The 21,804-nt window shown below is 44.4% G+C and overlaps 1 protein-coding gene across 5 annotated transcripts in view; it reads left to right on the top strand.

Moving 5' to 3' along the window:
• Positions 1 to 8,624: 8,624 nt before the first annotated feature.
• The window catches only part of LOC147009699 (cytoplasmic protein NCK2-like), a 165,205-nt gene continuing 152,025 nt past the window's right edge, over positions 8,625 to 21,804 (top strand). For 2 of the 5 annotated variants that reach the window (XR_015052924.1, XM_085862337.1), the window contains exon 1: positions 21,643 to 21,776. The gene's annotated coding sequence lies outside the window, so the exon portion shown is untranslated. Of the gene's footprint in view, positions 8,755 to 21,642; positions 21,777 to 21,804 lie in introns of those variants that run through there. The other 3 variants (XM_085862336.1, XM_085862338.1, XM_085862341.1) reach the window with 2 other exon arrangements.

The following is a 21,804-nucleotide window of genomic DNA, read 5'->3' as shown; positions in this document are numbered from 1 at the left end:
CTCATTCTTCCCTCCAGGTCTTCAAGACAAGATTTCCACCCCCATCAACACCCCCCAACCCCTCAGCTCCTTCCAAATTTCCAGTTTTTCCTTCCTGAGTTTGCTTCTGAGTCCATCTAGCCCACCCCATGTAAGCCTGTTTGCTTATAATGCATTTTTGTTATTTATTTTAGTTTGATTTACTTCAGTTTGGTACTGTAATGTTGTGATGTACAAACAATCAGACTAATCACGATGGTTTTATTGACAACACTCAGTTCCATTGCTGGTCCCGTGTGTCACGCATGCGCACATGGCACTCACATAAAACCCAAGGAAGGGCAATACATCACAATATCTCTCCCTTTTAATTACAAATCCACCCAGTCTGGATGTTTAGATACATGGGAGGACCTACACAAAGGAGTTGTTACAGGCACAGATTTCGGTGACATGGACGAACGCACCGGACTGCCAGCGAGTACAGGTACAGAAACTTCTGGGGGAGACTCATTACTGCCAACTTCAGATGCAGCCTCGGAAACAACAGTTGCATTCTCGGACAACGGAACAATAACTGGATGAATCACAGAATTTGCATCATCCACCAACTCAATATAACGCAGCTTGATTTGATCCACGTTTCCGAACTGTATGCCCATCTTTCAGCTCGACACAAAAAATACACGTTCCTTCCTTGCTCATAACAACTGGCAGCCATTTTGCTACAAGGCCGTGGTTCAGTACATAAACTGGATCATTTATAGCAAAGTCACGCGATGCAGACGTTCGATCATGATAGTATTTCTGACTCTGACGCTTGTTATCAACAGTTTCACCGATGTCAGCATGAACAAGAGAAGGTCTGGTTTTGAGTTCTCGCTTCATAAGCAATTTGGCTGGAGGCACTCCAGTTGTGGTCTGGATCTGTAACTGAGCAACATGCGTGACAAACGTGTTTGAAGTGAACCTGGAGTAACACGCCTTAACCCTTGCTTGATAATCTGCACAGCACCCTCTGCCTGACCATTAGAGGTGGGTTTAAATTTAAACGGAGCAGAACGGACATGTTTACCATTCAATCTCATGAATTCCTGAAATTCCTAACATGTAAAACACGAACCATTATTGCTTACTATCACATCAGGTGGACCGTGAGTAGCGAATATGATACGCAAGTTTTCAATGGTGGCAGCAGAGGTGCTGGTCGAAATGATAGAGCACTCAATCCACTTGGAAAATGCATCAATGACAACAAGGAACATTTTCCCTAAGAACGGACCTGCAAAGTCAACATGAATCCTGGACCAAGGTTTGGAAGGCCGGGAACAAAGACTCAGTGGTGATTCCGCTGGTGACTTGCTGAGCTGCATACACGTATCACAACAATGAACACAAGATTCAAGTTCAGAATCAATACCAGGCCACCAAACATGAGACCTTGCGATAGCTTTCATCGTAACAAAACCAGGGTGGGAACTATGAAGTTCAGAAACCAACTTCTCTCTTCACTGCTTTGGCATGATGACACCGATAAGCATTCTGACTGGACAGATAACTCATCTCTATGATGTAAATATGGTTTGTACTGTTCTGAGTCTGGTATACCGGACCAATCGCCAGTCATAACACAACACTTAATTACAGAAAACACAGGATCTCTGTTGGACCACAACCTTTCCCAAACCCAACATTCTGGAGACCCCCCCCCCCCAATGCTGGATTAACGGCTCTTCAAATAAAAATAGCTGAAAGTATCGACCCGGACCCCAGTGGAACATTGTCTGATTCAATCGAATCAGATGAGGAGATGGACATAACTGTGTTGTCACAGCCAATGGCAGATCAGCCCCAAATCCCTCCACACCTTTTTCTCTCATTTCTCAATGAAACTTATAGATACGGAATGTTATAATCATTGATCACTTTCCCAATATGGCTCCCTTTATTCAGACTGCAAAGCATGTTCTAAAAAACTCTGAAGAACTAAATCTAACAAAATCACAGTTTCATCGTCTAAAGAAAATTATAACAAAGCCAAAGGCTGAGTATTCTCAGCATAAAACAAAAACTACTACTAAATGATGAAAACACTCAATTTTGCAACACTTAATATAAATGGTGGTGGTGCTAACCACATCCGTCAGACCCAAGTTAGTACTTTATTACAATGGAAGCAAGTTGATGTGATCCTCTTGCTGGAAACTCGTATCACTGGTAAGGTTGAGCATGACTGGTGCAGAATTTTTAAAGGTAAATGTTTCTTTCGTAACATGTCTTCCCTATCTGCTGGAGTTGCTTTTCGTTTAAAACCAGGGCTTGCAGCTGAATCTTGCCTCTTTCAGGAAGTGATAAAGGGCCGTTTCGTTTCCCTGGAACTGGTGATTAGTAACTTAAAAATTTTCATTTTTAATATTTAGGCCTAGGTCACATTTGCTCTCCGGCGAGGATACGGTGGCCATACGCCCTCTGAATTGACAGAAACGTGCGGTGGCCGCAAAGAAACTAAGGTTTCCTCAGGGAGGCCCTACGCCGTTTGGCTATATTTTTCAGGCCGTATGGTCGCCGTGGAATTGTAGTGCGGAGTTATAACTTTTTTCATTTCTACGTTCGCCATAGCAATTCGACAAGCCAAGTTATGACGTAGATGCATTCCACGTCGACTGTACGTAGGGCGTACGGTGGGCTTGCATTATTCGTGCGGCTGCCATAAGCTCTTCTCAATGAAAAAGGAATTTTCCCAACCCCCCAAAAATTACGGCGGCCGCACTATTTCCACGGTCACCGTATGGTGGCCTTGCAGTCTGTGTGACTACCTGCGGGCAACTCAGGGTCGACGCACGGTTCCCCTACGCCCGCCGTGCACCTACGTACGGCCTCCGTGGCAGTCTGCGTCAACCGTGCGTCCACCGTGCACGTCACACCACGCGCTACCGCTAGAGATCGGAGTATAAGTGTTTGCCTATACCGTGGTGCCCCCAGAATCCCAATTTAATTCGTTCCAGGAGGCTGTTCGGATTGCAAAAAGTTTGGATTCCAAAAATATTTTCCCAATAAGAAATAATGGAGTGAATTAATTCGTTCGTGGACCCAAAGAAAACCCACTTTCAAGACACTTTAAACTGAAATTACCCATGTTTAAGATGAAATAAGATGAGTAAATGACCTTCGGTGGCGGTGTATTGTATGTAAACTGGGACAATCACCACAACCAAAGGTCCACACAGGCTCGAGCTCTGGCCTGGGTTCCGATCGCTCGCGCACCCTGCGAGAGCGCTGCCCCCAGGGCAGCTCATCAAACATGATATGCCCGCAGAACCCCAATCACTTTCATCAAACGCATCGGGCTGACGTAATCATGGATATTCCAAATTACAACTGGTTTTGCTGTGAAATTCAATCCTTGCCCGACAGTCCGTCACACCACGTGATCGGATTGCTTTTTTTTGTTATTAATGAAAACACAAGATGATTAAAAAAACAAACATCACAAATGAAGGTAAAAACACAAGGTAAGGCCGAAGGGAGACCCCAAGGCCGCCGCGGCAAATGTGACCTAGGCCTTATGCACCAAGCGAGATCTCTGACGAAAAAAAATATTTTCAGTAGTTGTAAACCATTTAAAATTGTTTTTAAAATTTAAAATGAGTAATACTCATCTTCTTGATGATGCCACTTTTAAAGAAGCTTTTTGCAATCTCTGGATAGCGTTAGCAGAAACAAAGCCTTATTTCCAATCTTGTAATGTTTGGTGGGACAATCTGAAAACCCATATACAAGTTTCATCAACAATTTGTCATACAGGACTCGTACAAGTCAAATCACATTAGCCCGGTTAGAAACCCAAATTCTAAAACTGGAGAACAAACTGGCAAAACGAGAATGAGACAAATTATAAATTTCTCCTCGAAAGAAGGACCCAGCTTTGAGAGTTATTGCAGGAAAAGGCTGCTGGATTATTAGTTCGGCTTAGGATACAAAATCTCGTATCGGATAGCCCGAGTAAATCTTTTTTCCACCTTGAAGTCGAAACCAAGCCATCTCAGCTTATTTTTCAGTTTTGGACACCAGTGAAAATGTAATTACAAATTCTGACGAGGTAAAAAATACCATTCGAAAGTTCTATTCAGAACTATTTAAAAAAAAAAAGATGTTTTTTGAGGATAAGGTAAACCTCTTTACCTCCCATCTCCCATCCCTGACTGAGACTCAGCGTCTGGAGCTGGAGGTGCCGTTAAACCTCACGGAACTAGAACGAGCCCTGGGTGAAATGGACTCTGGAAAGGCACCCGGAATTGATGGCATACCTGCAGAATTTCATTTGGAATTTTGGGACCTTATAGGTCCGGAAGTCTTGAATATAATCCATGAATCCTTGTAACACCATTAAGTTTCCGGAGAGCAGTGGTGAGCCTTCTCCAAAAGTCGGGTGATCTCAGACGGATGGAAAACTGGCAACTGATCTTATTGCTTTGTACTGACTCTAAACTCTTTTCAAAAGCGATGGCAAATCGACTGAAGAAAGTCATTGGCAATCTCGTCCTACCTGATCAGACTTTCTACATCCCTGGTCGTTCCATTTATGATAACATTTTCTTGGTTCAGGATGTAACGTATGCTTGTGTTGATCGAAATGACTTTTATATATATTTTTTTAGACTTGGAAAAAGCTTTCGACAGTGTTTATTATGTTTTCTTGTGGCGGATCCTCAAAGCATATGGATTTGGGGTGAATTTCAGAACCTTTATTGTACACTGACATATTTAGTAAAATGAAGGTGAACAATGAATTGATTTCCCCAAAATAGGTTCAGAGAGGGGTGCGGCAGGGTTGCCCAGTTTCAGGCTTGCTCTTTGCGTTGGCAAGAGAACCATTACTTTGTGCAGTCAGGGAGAATATCTCTGGTCTAACTTGCTTTCCAAGGAGTCCTCCACTTATGCTGATGATGTTTGTGTCATCATCAGGAACAACCAAGATATCGCTGCACTCACAGAATCCCTGAGAACTTTTCCTGGCTTCTTCCCTTAAAATTCATTGGAAGAAAATTAAGGCACTGTGGGTGCCATATCTGAAAAATTGCCTTCCTGTCTTGACACCTCCACCACCACTTCCGGAAAACCTAGAATGGAAGACAGAAGGTGCTGCATATCTTGGTGTTTTCCTGGGGTTCCACACAATTTATGAAAAATAACTGGCAAGGCACAACTGAAGAAATAAGAAAGAAATTGAACAGGTAGAGAAGAGCCCTATCACATCTATCTTATGAGGGCTTAGTCTTGGTGGCCAATAACTTGGTTGCTGCAGCTCTATGGCATAAATTTATTTGCCTGCAACCACCGAAAGTACTGCTGGGCACGATAAAGGCAAAAGTGGTGGACTTTTTTGGGGGGGATGGGGGGGGAGGGGAGTCCATCATTGGTTGCAGCCAAATGTAATATGCCATACTTCATCCAATGGAGGTGAAAACCTAGTTCATGTGAAGTCCCGCATCATGGCCTTTCGCTTGTCCTCCGTCAAACACCTCCTATATGCTGAACACCTGCCAAACCACCCCTTGGCCTGTCACATTTTGCAACAAGCGGACAGTTTTGGCTATGGTCTCAAAGTATTCCTGACACACCTCAAGGTTGCAGATACATCGGTACTCCCCTTATTTTATCAGAGCCTTCTCAATGCCTGGAAAGGACTCTGTGAGTCGCAAAGCGGACGCATACTCCCCAGGGATGTTCGAAGTTGAGCCGCTATTTTCCAACCCTCTCTTTCCTGATATATTGAGGAGCCTTAAATTGTGCCAGCGGTTCAATGACGTGGGCATAAACAAAGCATGGCACTTATGGCCAAACTCTGGTGTAGGCTGGAAGACTGTGGAGGAAATCTCAACTTCAACAGGGATTCGATCCAAGAGGACACTTGGACTAATAATGAGGAAAGTTGAGCAAAAAAATCATCAGTTACAACTACTATGGACTCAAAACACTCATGTTCATCCTGATGAACCCTATTTCCCTAAACTGCTCTTTGACTGTTCTCCCAGAGATCTCCCCCCTGTCAGCACAGCGACAAATGAACTACATACTGCCACCAGAAAGAACCTCTACAAGTTATGTTTAAAGATAATTATCAGCGTTTCACCACTAAATGGAGTGTCACGTTGGAAGAGGCTAGTTCCTGCCGGTACCCCCACTGAACTTGTGTGGGAATCAATGTATTGTAAACCAATCGCCAAAAGAATGGGAGATCTCCAGTGGCACCTTGCCCACTGGATCATCCCATGTAACACATGTCAGGAACTTTGCCCCAATATCCGCATCCTGCCCATTTTGCTCTGTAAACGAGGTCATATTTCATTGTTTTTATTAACTGTGAAATACATTCCATTATTTCATTGGTTAAATTTTGTTTCTCTCAAAATTAATTTCATGTTTAATTTTCGATCATTTATTTTTGGGTATAAAAAAGAATGCCAACATGGCAGAAAGTATGAACTGCTGTGCTTTTTGTTGGTATAACAAAGCTTGCTAAATATTTATCGAGAAAGGAGAAGAGAAATGGAAAACCCCTCCAACAATGCAATGTAATGTCATTTTTAGTGCGCTTGTTTCCACAAGATTAAAACTTGAATTTAAGTTTCCCAAAGCCATGGATGTTGTTAATGATTTTGTGGAAAAATGGTGCTTGGAGGGTGTTTGCGAGGTGCATGAAAATGATTTGGTATTATTTGTTTGAGATCATTCCTAAAATGATGTAACCTTTTTGGAATTTGTGGTATTGCTATAATTTTTCTGTTTTACTTTTCTTTGATTTCAAATGAACATTTTTTTTTCATTTCCTGCTTTTCCTCTCGCTTTAATCCTTTTTCTCTTCTTTGTTTTCTGATTTGTAAATTGTGCATGCATATATTTTTACTTTTGTAATAAAAGGATCTACATTTACTTTTGTATCTACAGCGTGTGTGCTGATGGAGGTTTTTAATCTCCCTTTATTCGGTGTTCTTACTGTCACCATGAGCCTGATTAATATATATATATATATATATTTATTTATATTTGTGCTGCAAAACCACATTCCCTTCAAAACCACGTGAGTGCTGAAACTGCTGCTTGGCCAAATTAATCCAAATACCATCACACTGTGGAGTCACTGTGTGTATAGAACGTCTCCGCTCGGCGTCTTGGGAATTCATCTCCAGTGGTCTCTCGTTGCCCATTAGGAAGACCGAGTCCATTACTATGTACATCCAATCGAAGTACCATACTCTGTGTTACAGAGCGTTGGTTCTGCCATAGCAGTTTCCTGGCCAGGGGTCGTGCTGGGTGGTTTGCCATCCCTCTCCCAGCATTTGGAATTTGTTAATGGTGCTGGTGTGAGCTCACCTCTTTACAAAGGACATTGTGGGATCTTTATCATCCGCCAACGAATGCCAGCAGATTGGAGGCCAGTTTAACATCCATTTGACGGGTGGCACACATATTGATGAATCTGCATGTGAAACACCAGGATGACCCTTTATAGTTGGGTCGAGATTTGAACTCTGGCTCGACAGCTGAGAGGCAAGTGTGCATACGTCCCGGTTATCCAACCAGTCCTCCACGGGCAGGCAGGATATCTATTAACTCCCCCCCCCCCCATTCCGCACCTTTTTTGCAACACACATTACACCTCACAAAAGCTACATTACAAATCACAGCAAATGCAAGCAAGCGCATCATAAAGTAGTACAGATCGGCAGTGAAAATCTTGAGCAAGCAAGAAAGAGCAGAACAAAGTGCGGCAAATGGACGGGCTTGGTCGTGGGTTCCATTGCAAAACCACGAGCTCAGAAAATGAGTGCCACGTGGCGACAGGAACACATCAACCAAAGCACAAGCTGAGCTTGAGGGCCAGGCCCCAGAACCAAGCCTCTCTGAGGAACATTATAAGCCTGATAATTCAAGGACGCAGCCTTGTACGTGTCTGGGGAAAGTCAAGGAATCAAGGCGGAACCTCTCTCTGCAAGAACAAGCCTCTTTGAGAATGAACATGCTGGTGCCATGGTGCAGAGCTGATAAGCCATCGAGTTTCCCTGGATGCACCGTCCAACACACTGACTCACAGAGGTGGATACTTTGACACCTGGTAGATCTTTGCTCCATCTCCTGAAACCCACCCATGTGTGGAGATAGCAGCCAACAACAGCAACTTGCGCACACACACACACACACACACACACACACACACACACACACACACACACACACACACCCACACACACACACACACACACACACACACACACACACACACACACACACACACACACACACACACACACACACCTGGGAGGGCCCTGTTCCACCTTCTAAAACCTGCTATTGGAGATAATAACCACCTCACACACACTTTCTCTGGCTGTCCCTACTTCTAATTTTGTTCACTTGGAACGCGCAGAGTATTCAACGATTACACCCTTCATCCGATCAGGGCTAGGTTATTGACTCGCATTCATGATTTTCTCTGTCGCACCATGAACATTCACTCGCACGTCTCACCACATGGTGCACCACATCATTACCCCCCCCTCCCCACCCTCTTCTCTCCCCCCTCCCTGTTTCTCGTTGGGATGAACACAAGCCTGCAGGCTTGCGGCGGGTGAGCAAGGGGTCACCAACAAGTCCCGCCGCCACCTTCTCTCTCTGTCTATCATCCTTCCTTCTTATTTCCCGGATGGTATGGGGTGCCTACGTGTGTAGAAACCTGCTGAGTTGAATGAATAAGTGGGCTGATGCGCTTATAGGGTAAGATCTTTCTCTTGTGAACTCTTTGCCTGTAAATGCCTGTAAAAGTAGCCAAGGATGACTACTCGTGTTGTTTGTTACATCCGCCACGAAAGGTGGATGGAGATTATGTTTTCACGTCTGTCTGCCTGTCTGAACAGGATATCTCAAAAGTTTGGGGACAGATTTGGAAGAGAGCTTGAGTATGTGATAAAGACGAAATGATTAGATTTTGGTGAAGATCCTTTTGATCTTTATAAACTGCCCGATCGTCTTTTCTCCACTGGTTAGACTTAGACCATACCCAAGCAAAAATGCTGTCGTTCGAATTATAGTACATGAGAGTAGTACTCTCATGTACTATACTTGGTAACAGGTCCTACTGCAGTCGTCGGCAGAGAATTACTACAGGAAAGGAATGCTGTTTTTGCCTGGATGTGTTAATTATTAGCCAATGTCCCACTTGCAGTATCGTTCGGATGTTTTGATAGACGGCAGTGAGGCGTTGAGAACACAGTTCCCCTTCTGGGAGGTTTAATGACAATGGAACAAGGAACAAGGAAATCCAACACAGGTGGAGGCCATTCAGCCCATCATGCCTGCAAGGACACCACACCAACCCATCGACACAAGATCCAAGGAAGAACACACAAAAAAAGTTTTTAATTAATGAAATGGCTCTATTAATGACGTGGCTCTAAGGGAGTTCCGCGTTGTTCTTCTTGTTCTTCTTCTGAAGACAAAGCCTTTAGGACTCAGCTCTTTTATATACATGATCCGGATCTCCTTAAATACTAAACACCTGTACACATCCTCGCATTGAGGGTGCCTTTTGAGAGCGTCTATCATGAACTTTTAAATATATTCGGACATTTGCTTTAAAGTTTCAAAAAGTTCACGTTACTATTTTAAGATTATTCCATTTAATGTATTGTAATTTCGTAAATACACTATTTTCTCGTCATGAACGACGATCGTCCATGACGGGTCTCGCTATTGGCTCAATCAAGGCACGTGACGAAATATCGAAAGTTTTTTTTTGTTTTGTTTGTTTGTTTTTTTTCTTCTTCTTCCTCTTCTTCTGGTGAAGACAAAACCTTTAGGACGCGGCTCTTGGACACATTTGTCCTTGTTTTTTATGGTTTTTTTTGTAGTTTTTTTGTAATTATTCTCCCTCCCTCCCTTTTCTTCCCCTCAGGAGAGGGGGCATGGGCTTGGTTAAAAACACACATCAACCACAAAACCCCCCTTAACAAGACCCCCACCAACAGCACTCCGTACACAATCACCTACAAAATGGATATTTTCATGCTTGTTTGTATACTTTTTGCAGCTTCTAAACGAATTTCATTAATTTATACATCAATGTGAGTTGGCACCTTTCCAGAAAGAGGACACTCAATCTCACTGAAGAGTTTAAAGTAAATTGTGAAGTTCTGTAATCTGTCCATCTATCTATTTCAACGCTCCTCACCATTACTTGCCATACCCAGATGGAGTGTGATTGCCAAAGATGACTAGTCGTGTTGTTTGTTACATCCGCCACGAAAGGTGGATGGAGATTATGTTTTCACGTCTGTCTGCCTGTCTGAACAGGATATCTCAAAAGTTTGGGGACAGATTTGGAAGAGAGCTTGAGTATGTGATAAAGACGAAATGATTAGATTTTGGTGAAGATCCAGATCTGGACCCGATAATTTTAAAAGTGATTTTGTGGACGGATTCAGATGAAACTTGGTGGGCACGTTGGGAATGCAACAATGAAGAATTGTTTCGATTTTGGTAAAGATCCGAATCCGCTAATTTTTTTTAAAGTGATTCTTCACCATTGAGTGATGGGGCTAAAATGATATGGCACGATATCTGAAAAAAGTAACGGATGGATTCAGCAGATCCAGCTTATCTGTGGGATACAAGATGTAAACTAATCAGGCTGGTGGAGGTATGCGCTCTACCGAGTGCCCTTCTAATTTTATGATGTATTGATATTTTAACTCAGCAATAAATAAAAATTCCAATTACTGCAGTATTTCATGGTAAAGCTACCAAACTATAACATTCAAAATGTCACATGCACAGCAGGGTGTAAGGCTGCCATTGGCATTGCATGATCAATTTCCTCATCTGAAGGATTGCATGAGTTTTAAAAGTCACTTCCCTTGGAATTCTGGTTGAGTGCAAAATGAGTAAGAGCTGTGAAAGGTTCCACACTCCCACCCCCTTCAATCAATGTTGTATAGTATTAAAGAAGCCAATAAGGTAAGCCTACTGCTGGTTTAACGGTTAAGTTGGCTGGTTCAGGATCATGTTTCTTGAGTTTGAGCCCCTGCCGCACCGTTAAATCACACCAAGTGGGTTGACTCAGCCTGTCATTCCGCCGAGGTTGACAAAATGAGTACCGACTTATTGGAAACAGGGCACTGCATCAGTGGCACAAATGTGATCCCAGCAATGATGCAACCAGCACCCACAAGCTGCATACAAAATAATTTTAATTCACAATTCACTTCATCATCAACATCAAATCACTTTATAATCAATAATTCACTGGAACTGACGTTTTGCAACAAACTATTTTCCAATCTATAAATGGAGTGAAGGTTCAGTGTTGAACTGAAACGGTTCACTCTTGGGTTGAACTCAAACCACTCTGATATTTGGTGGTTCAGGAAATTCTTCCCTTTTTACAACTTGGTGTTTTGTGCTGAAGAATAATGAGACAGGTCACAAAGTATTTCAATGATTTATTATTTATTTACTAATGACTGGCGAAATGGTTAGAGCGCTTTTCTCTGAGCCTGGGAAAGTTTGCTGAGTTGAACCCTGTGTTGTACCAAAGACTTTTATAATACCAGTGGCCCCATTGGTCCGATGGACCAAATTTTCATTGGTCTTCACAGCCTTGTTGCATACCCGCCTGCTGCACTGCTTGAGCATTAAGCTTGTCATTCACCAAGCTCAGATGTGCCTGGGGCCCGCACAGGGATTATATGTTCGGTATTGTTGCGGATTCCGCACCCGCCGGCGTGCTGACGGCCACGTAACTCGAATCGCGGCACGTCGCCCACCGGACGGACAATCCAGTCGTGACCCTCTCGGACTAACGCCGGGAACCAGTCACGGGTGGACCTTTCGGTCTCACCGCGATCGAGCCAATCAGCCCCCGCGTGGGATAGGGTTGCTCGCCAAATTCGACCTACCTAAGTACCCACGCGGAGGGTAGACCGGGCGATCGCACCTCGCCGCAGGTCGACCTCGGACACGGGCCACTTAAGCGACCCGTTCCGTACTATCAGAATAACCGAGCGGTGTTATCGTCGACCTCGACGGTTCGATTAATTATCGGGCGTACTCAGCCCACTACCAACCCTTTACGTGAAGCAAGATGAGGGTTCAATGGAGGAAAAGACGAAGCGAAGCGGGAGAACAGTTCAACAATAAAGCACATTTATTCGCGGCACACGGGAAGCACACAAATACAATTCCACCAAATGCACACAGAAAAAACACAATTCCATTTACACAAAAAGCAAATATAAAAGCGAAAACAATGCAGAGCTAATACCGACTACCGAGCACACGGCAACACTTATACAATTCTACTTCACAGACGGCGCCGACAACACATACCCAAAACCAAGGAAAGAATACCCTCAAGGATGAGGCGGGCCTGAGGCCGAGACCGGGTCGCGCCTACCCGTCTGGTGATGAGACGAGGAGCGGCGATGGCGCCCCAACCCGCGGACCTCGCGGACAGTGTCTGGCAGGGGGTGGGAAAGGGGCCCCCTTGGTCGCACTATCTCAGCGCGGGGGGAAACAGGAGGGGGTTGCTGATGCTCGGGGTATAGAGGATCTTTATTATCCCTGGTGTGCGTCTCCACCTCGGCCAGGTCGCGCTGCCGGCCTTCCTCGGGCGTGCAGCTCCCGGCACCGTCGCGAGCACCCCCTCGTCTGCCTTCGCCGCTGCCGCCTCTCCGCCTCTGGACTCTCCACCCTGGACTCTGCTTTGGGCTCTCCTCGTTCGACTCTCTTCAGCTTCTCCAGCTACTGCAGGCTTCGGGCTCCAGACTTCCACACCCTCTGACTGACGAATACGGTCCTTTTATCCCCCCGTAGCTTCGCCTTTGACCCCCTCCCTTTGACCTTTCACCTCGCTCCCCATTGGCCCGAGAAAAAGTGGGCGTGAAGGCTTTTTGATCCACAAATTTGCATATATCGATCGTTCTGGAGGCGGGGCCAAATCGCCCCTCGCTCACCGATTGGACGGCAAAAAGTGGGCGTGTGTCGTTTTTGATCCGTTTTTGAAGCACAAAATCCGTGATTTTGTACACGCTGTTCAACGTGCGCCCTGCACGAGTCCAACACCGGTACTCACAGCGGGGCAAGAACGGTGGCGATGCTACGGTTGCGAGGTGTGACGTGAAGGTCGTGGCGGTTGTGGTGAAGCGGTGTTGTGGTTGGTGGTTGATGTTGTGGTTGTGGTGGTAATCATGGCGGTTGGTCCAAAATAAAGATAGTAAAAGAAAAACGGCTATCCTGAAGAGTCGCAGCACGTATAAATGACATGTATTCCCACTAGACAACGGGTTTGGGCCTAACTACACATGCACTTACCGAGATACCTCACCTAAGGGACCTGAATGGTGGTTTGCGAATTTGGTAACCACAACAGTATTATTATTGCCATATGATACCACTATTCTTATTATTGTTGTAAATATTAGTATTCATGAATATATGCTTTGTTACAATGTTATCATTGTTTTTGTTATTTATTTTGCAATTGGAATACCATGCCTTGGTCGAAGGACATATTAATATAAGCTGCTTTATCTACCTTAGCATGATGTGCATTTAAAACATGGGAATTCGAAATGATTGTTGTAGTTAATCAGCCTAATCAACTCAGGAGTTTATGACCATCATTTTGGTGTATCACATTCCACATCAGAACGCTTTCGTAGAATTCCACAAAAATATTCTACACACGCAAACACCTCATCCATTTATAGTAGTCTTAAAGGGTCTACAGGATATAAGGGTCCTCGGGTTCTTTAGGGTCTTGCGGGTCGTAATTGGTCTTCTCAGGTCGAAGAGGTCTCAGCAGTCTAAACTCAGCAGTAAAGGGTTATCTCTCCCTGGTTACCTCCAGTATGACAGACCTGACCTCTTCCTGGTGGTGGAGTTTCACTCTTCATCACAGACTATTCCTCACTCTCCATCAAAGCCCTCACTCCCCTACACCCCAGGAATACCTCTGGCAACAGCTTCCCCTCCACTCCCACCTCATGTTTATATGTGTATTGTACCGTTCACCTAACAGTGATGACTCCATTTACATCTTGCTCTCTGAAAGCATGGACCAACTTCTATCCTCTCATCAGAACTCTCTCTTCCTCATATGTGGTGACTTCAATTGTCATCATGCCAGTTGGCTGGGTGTGGGTACCTCTCTCACCTGCCATGGCATTCAGCAAAAGGCTTCCGCGACCCATTGGGACTGAAACAATCTGTCAACTTCCCGACCCGGATCTCAAATAACGGTAGTTCATCTCTTCCGGATCTGATAGTGACAAATTTCCCTGAAAATATCTGCTGTTCTCCTTCTGCTCCAATCGGATCATCTGACCACATGCTTGTCAAAGTAAACATCTCTCTGGCTGTTATTAGAGAACCACCTCAGTGCCGTCGAGTCTGGCATTTCTCTCAGGCTGACTGTCAGGGACTTCAAGCAGCCATCAAACTTTTAGACTGGTCTCCCATCTCTGCTTTCTCCAACATCAACTTGTCCTGAGAATTCTTTCAAAGAAACTTGCTCTCTCTCATGCACAGATTTATCCCATCTCGGCTTCAGTTGTCCTATCCTTCCTCCCGCTCATGGTACACCGAAGCTTGTAGCGAGGCAGTTGTCCTGAAACAACTTGCCTTCGCCTCATTCTAGGGTAATCCAACTGAAGGCAATCTCAGTTCCTTCCATAAAGGTTGGAGCAAGTGTGTGTCTACCCTCAGGAGAGCCAGAAAACAACATCTTTCTGATCTCAAGTCTGAACTTTCAAACCTGCCTCCCTCCTCCAAAGCCTGGTGACGTCGAGTTAAGTCTGTTTCTGTTGTATGTTTTGCCTCCATCCCCATCCCTTACCTCAAATGGCCGCACAGCTGACACTGCACGTGAAAAGGCTGAATGCCTAAACTCTGTGTTTGCATCTAAATCTTGTGTCCCAAACCCATCGCTTTCTGTACCACCTTACTCAATCGCACCCAGCTGACCCTGGACTCTGTGTCCTTTTCTCCTGACAAAGTGGAGAGCTTCTACAACCGGTCAAGACGGCATCAGCCCACGTGTCCTGAAAGCCTGCTCTGCTGCTCTTGCTCACCTTCTCTCTGTTCTATTCACCCTCTCATTTGCTCAAGATCATCTGCCATCTGCTTGGAAATCAGCAAACATGACTGCTCTGCATAAAAAATGGTGCAAAAACAGATCCCTGCAACTACAGACAAATCAGCCTTCTCCCAATGATCAGCAAGGTTATGGAATCCAGCATCGCTTCAGACATTAAATCCTTCCTCTTCTCCGATGGCTGGATTTCCCATCATCAATTTTGATTCAGACCAGGTCACTCTACCTGAGATATGCTGCTTCTGCTCTCCCAACAATGGATGGAGATCCTCAATGTCAGACATGAAATCAGAGCCATATCCCTGTTGGCTGGGTGTGTACATATTACTTATTCATGGACATATTCATATTCAAAGACAGCCTGGTGTTAGCGCAGTGGTGAGGGCAGCGGCTTGGGACCCAAAAGGTCCTGAGTTCAAGCCCCGTTGGGCCACTGAATTAATACACCAGGAGGTTGACTCAGCCTGTCATCCTTCTGAGGTCGGCGAAGTGAGTACCAGTGTACTGGGCCCGGTGTATGCCCCGGTTAAAATAGGTGTACCATATCCCTGTGTCGTAAGAGGCGACCAGGGTTGCGTCAGGAAGGGCATCCGGCGTAAAACCTGTGCCAAATCATTATGCGGATCATAACGGATGATCCGCTGTGGCGACCCCAAACGGGAGCAGCCGAAAGAAGAAGAAGAAGATATTCATATTCATAGACATATTACTTGCTTTCGATACGGTCTGGCACCCTGCCCTGCTCACCAAACTCTCTTTCTATGGTATCCAAGGCCATCTCCACTCATGGCTCGCAAACTTCCTCTCCTGTCGCAGCCAACGTGTGGCCCTAAATGGAGTTCTCTCATTCCGGATTCCTGTCCAGGCTGGAATTCCTCAAGGAGGCGTTCTGGGCCCTGTTCCTTTTCTGGTTTTCATCAATGACCTCTCTGACTCTCTGGAAAATCCTCTTTATCCCGTTGCTGATGACTCCACCCTTTGCCATACCATCTGTCATCCCTCAGACCGACAAGCAGCAGCTTCTTCGCTCTCTGCAGATCTGGATAAAATCACAAACTGGTCCAACACGTGAAACATGTCTTTCAATCCAGACAAATCTCACACTCTCACTATGTCTCTTCGAAAGGACTGTCGGGAACCCCACCCCCCCCATGTACTTTCTCAACAATCCTCTTGAAGATGTCCTTTCATTCAAGCTTCTTGGTCTCAATATCTGCCATTGTCTTTCCTGGGAAAGCCACATAACCAAGCTGGCCTCCAAAGCCAGTCGCCGACTGGGCATCCTCCGTCGTGCAGTTCTTCCTTGCCACACCCGAGCTGTTATTGCCCATATACAAAGCTTTTGTCCACAGCCTGATAGAGTACTTCTTTACCCCTCTGGGCTGTTTCTCCTGCCTCTCACCTTTCTCGGCTTCACACTGTGAAAACCAAGGCATTTAGGATCAATGATATTTCCCGCGATGAGGCTGAGTCTTTGGGTATCTCACTCTGTCACCGCAGACAGGTTGGTGGTCTTTGTCTTCTACTGTGTCCTCTCCGGCCTCGCCCTCCCCCCCTGCTCTGTCTGAGATATGTCCCCCCCCCCCCCATATTTCGCAGGGCGCTCAAGATCTGCCAGCAACCTCATTCTGGTAAAACAACGAAAATCAAGAATCACTGCTCACCTTCACTCTTTCATTTCCCTGTTTTTCCCCACCTTTGGAACAAACTCTCACACTCTCTTCAATCCCACTCTTCCCTCCAAGTCTTCAAAACAGCTGTTCACCACCATCTCTTTACTCTTATCAAAATCACGATCTTTTCTATCCCCGTTAATCCACTGCAAACCCACCTCCTTCAAATTCCCTGCTTTCCTTCCTGAAAGTTCCTGTCATGTCCATCTTGTATACCCTTTGTACCCCGTACTATACCTCTCCCTTCCACAGATCTCCTCATGTCTCTCTGTTCCTCACTGTTTTGTCCTTCTCCCCACCCCCTTCTCTCCTGCTCCCCTTGTCGTACGTTCTGTGTTTTAGCTATTATACGAACCTCGACATTGTATACAAAAAAAAGTTGTTTGGTCATGGAACACACACATGGATCAGATTTTTGCGTTTGTGTTTATTACTGGTGGTGTCAGGTGAGATTAAGAGGAAACCATTATTCTAATCACATAAAATAATTTGAAATTTATCTGGAGTGGCTGTGGGGGAATCCTGTGTTTATTTTTATTATTAATATTATTTTGCACTACTGTAATGGTAATATTGTAATTAATATGCTATTATTATTATTATTATTATTATTCTTGTGTCGTACTTTTGACATTTTAAGTGGCCTGGGAAAAAAACAACATGCCACGATAAGGTGGAACAACGCTAAAGCTGCTGTATATACACCTTCCCAAAATGCGGGGGTGGGGGGGGGAGGTAATAAAACAGGAATTACTCCGGATTTTTTTTTGCAATTGAGTGTGAAGCAACATAGGATAAGCAAGTGTGAAGAATAACACGGAGTCCTCTTACTCGCACAATCTGACACAATTGAGGGTTCTGAAACGTCACTCGTAATACCCTCTCCCACCACTACCACCGGGAGTGGTGTGACACGGTACACATTGACGAAGAAAATTTGCATCGCACCACCTTCAAACAAAACTCCTGGTGAGGTGTTGAGGAAAATGAAGTCGCTTCAACCTTTGCCGTATGACCCGTAGTCCCCTTGGCATGTTTAGTCGGTTGAGATTGCATAAGTAACGACCGAATACATCGTCGTGAGGAAGACTGATGTAAAAACGCGTATTTTAGTGTGCTGACAGATTGCCAGGGCTCACGGGGGCCACACTGGCCTCCGCACCATCATCGCACACCTGGATATGGGAAAGCAAGCCAAATGTTGTCCTGTGATCAACCGGATGTGAGCTACACATCTGGGTTGTACACAACTCAACGACTGCATTGCCCATGACATATTGTTGTGAATCTGGAAGCCATGAGCACACAACATTCAGGTCCTATAGCTCAGTTATTTCAATATAGTGTAGTACATAGTAGAAAAATCGTGCAAATTATGATACAAGCATCAAATTTGGCATTTCTATTCTGCAGGGCTTTCTGATCAAATCTGCCCGATTGGCCATTTGAAAATCCAAATTTTGGAAAAAAAAAAAAAAAAAAACCAAAAAAATTTGAAGTCACAGCTGGCTGAAATTCTTGAAGCGCAAGTGAACATCCCAGACAGAGAACCAAGGGGAGATGCAGTCATCATTGATGGCTCAGCACTTATCAATGCCCTACCTCCACGCACTTCAAAGATATTTGATGACTATGCTAAAGAAGACATCATCCCAAAGGTGGAATCCTATGGTGCCAGGTACGAGAGGGTGGACGTAGTGTTTGATGTGTACAAGAAGTCAAGTCTGAAGTCCGAGGCAAGGTCGAAAAGGGGGCAAGGAATCAGAAGAAGAGTGACAGGAACCAGTAAGACCCCAAGTAACTGGAGAAGCTTTCTTTGAGATGACAGCAACAAGACTGAGCTGTTTCACTTCCTTGCGGAAAAGATGTGTGAAGCACAGACGACAAGTAGTCATTGTCACAAAAGGAGAAGATGCCATTAGCAACACAAGGAAGTCACTGGATACTGTGTCTCCATGTTGTCATGAAGAAGCTGACACTCAAATATTTGTACACGCCAGGGATGCAACGACGGACGGTAGCAAGTCCATTATCATCAAGGCTAATGACACGGACGTACTAGTCATAGCAATATCTGTACTGCCATCCTTACAGGAACTAGGTCTTGAGAACATATGGATTTCCTTTGGCCAAGGAGCGATGGATTCCAGTCCATGAGGTAGTTTCTGCAATAGGGCCTGAGAAAGCTTGAGGGATCCCATACTTTCATGCGTTCACTGAATGTGACGTCGTGTCTGCCTTCTGCGGTAAAGGGAAGAAAACTGCATGGCAGACAAGGAACGTCTTTGATGATGTTTCTGAAACATTCACCAATCTCAGCCAGCATCCAACATTGATTCGTGATCTTGACTTTTTTAAAGTTTTTTTTTTTTCAAATTTTTCAAAATTTGGATTTTCAAATGGCCAATCAGGCAGATTTGATTAGAATCCCCTGGAGAACACATGTGGAAAATTTGATGCTTGTATCAACATTTGCACGATTCCTCTCAAAAATTGCTGTTATCTGCCCCACTAAGAATAACACTGCTTTTAGTCTATAAATTAAGGGGAGCTGATGCAATCATTCTCAGGTCAGTGTCAGCATGGCGAAGAAGAAAGAAGTCAGTGAGGACCTTTGGTTGTGCATTGTGAATACTCACAAGGAGGGGAAAGGCTACACAGCTATTTCGAAGCAGTTCCGAGTGCCAGTTGCCACCATACAAAGCATAATTAGGAAGTACAAGGAGTTCCACACTGTAAAAAACATTGAAGGGCATGGTCGGAAGCCAAAGGTGTCACCTCGTCTGGCAAGAAAAGTATGACGAGAAGCCAACAACAATCCACGGATCACTATTAAGGCTCTCCTGAACAACCTTGGCGAGTCTGGGACCCAAGAAAAGTATGACGAGAGGCCAACAACAATCCATGGATCACTATTAAGGCTCTCCTGAACAACCTTGGCGAGTCTGGGACCCAAGAAAAGTATGACGAGAGGCCAACAACAATCCACGGATCACTATTAAGGCTCTCCTGAACAACCTTGGCGAGTCTGGGACCAAGATATCAAGGCAGACACTCCAGCGGACATTGCACAAGGGGGGTCTCCATGGACGCCGACCAAGAAAGACTCCACTCCTCCATTCCAGGCACAGAAAGGCTCGTCTAGCCTTTGCAAAAGCTCACCTGGACAAAGATCCAAGCTTTTGGTCCTCAGTTCTGTGGTCGGATGAGAGGAAGATGGAGCTTTTCGGGCACAGAGATGTTGCTTTCGTTTGGCGAAAGAAAGGTGAAGCATACAACCCTAAGAACACAGTCTAGACTGTCAAGCATGGAGGCAGGAGCATAATGCTTTGGGGATGTTTCATAGCCAGTGGGCCTGGCAATCTCGTCAAAGTGGATGGCATCATGAAAAAGGAGCAGTACATCAAGATTATTGAGGAAAACATCAAACAGTCTGCAGAGAAACTTCACCTCGGGGAGCATCGGACGTATCAGCAGGACAACGATCCAAAACACACTGCCAAGTCAGTCAAGAAATGGTTCCGGGATAATGATGTAGACGTTCGAGAGTGGCCAAGCCAAAGTCCGGACCTCAACCCAATCGAGAATCTGTGGAGGGAGCTCAAGACCGGAGTGATGGCAAGGAAGCCTTCTAACCCAAAGACCTGGAGACCTTCGCGAAGGAGGAGTGGGTCAAAATCCCTGTAGAGACATGCAAAAACCTTGTGAGCAAGTAGAAAAACCGTTTGGAGGCTGTAATCACAAACAGAGGCTTTTCCATTGATTACTGAATGTAACTTTGAACTGATCTCAGCAAGGGTATGAATAATTCTGGACATGACATTTTTTTGTAAATCTATCAATAAAACACCCCCGAAGCAATGGATTTCTTGAAATGTCTCTTGCAGTGATTCTTTCAGTTACATTCTTATGTAACTGAAGCCAGAAGAAACTCATTCCTCAAATAACACGATTCAAAATACTCCAAATTCAGTAAAGGTATGAATAATTTTGGGCTTAACTGTATATATAGGGGGCTGCAAAAGTAGGTATACAGTAATAAATTATTAAATGAATCCTAACACCACTATTATAATCCTTACTGTTTTCTTATTTTTGCAGTCATATATATATATATATATATATATATATATATATATATATATATATATATATATATATATATATATATATATATATATATATGTTGTTGTTCGTCTTTCGGCTGCTCCCATTAGGGGTCGCCACAGCGGATCATCCATTATGATCCGCATACTGATTTGGCTTAGGTTTTATGCCGGATGCCCTTCCTGACGCAACCCCTGGTCGCCTCTTACGACACAGGGATAAGGATTGGGTTTTGACATGATTCCAGGCTGCTCTACACCCTCTCAGAGCGTGGCCCAGCGTAGAGCTCCCGTCCTCGAGCGATCCTCCAACCCAAGCCTCCGAGTCGCCGCATTACAGGCGCACGCCACTACGCCGGCTTAGAAATATATATATATATATATATATATATATATATATATATATATATATATATATATATATATATATATATATATATATATATATATATATATATATATATATATATATATATATATATATATATATATATATATATATATATATATATATATATATATATATATATATATATATATATATATATATATATATATATATATATATATATATATATATATATATATATATATATATATATATATATATATATATATATATATATATATATATATAACCAGGCACCGTAAATTCTCACAGCAGGCACGATGGGCAACTCTTGCGTCCAAGTTCCTTGTATTTTAGACGACACAGCCGCCTCAGCATTTCCACAGAAGACTCCAGCGTGGCGTCTCCAATGCTGCAACATCCGGAAGGGATGCGCGGGAGCCGCGCAGCGAGTTCTCTCGCGCCGGTCTCTGTGGCGATGGCCACGCCAAGACCTTTACACCTCGACCACGTCAGAGGCAAGTGCCGTCCGTAAGAACAAACTGA

The sequence above is a fragment of the Eptatretus burgeri genome, chromosome 17, assembly GCF_056783735.1.
Source record: "Eptatretus burgeri isolate ZD-2024b chromosome 17, Ebu_testis_v1, whole genome shotgun sequence".
Classification (NCBI taxonomy): domain Eukaryota; kingdom Metazoa; phylum Chordata; class Myxini; order Myxiniformes; family Myxinidae; genus Eptatretus; species Eptatretus burgeri.
The sequence above is the reverse complement of the archived record's forward strand: the minus strand, read 5'-3'. Positions and strand labels throughout refer to the sequence as shown.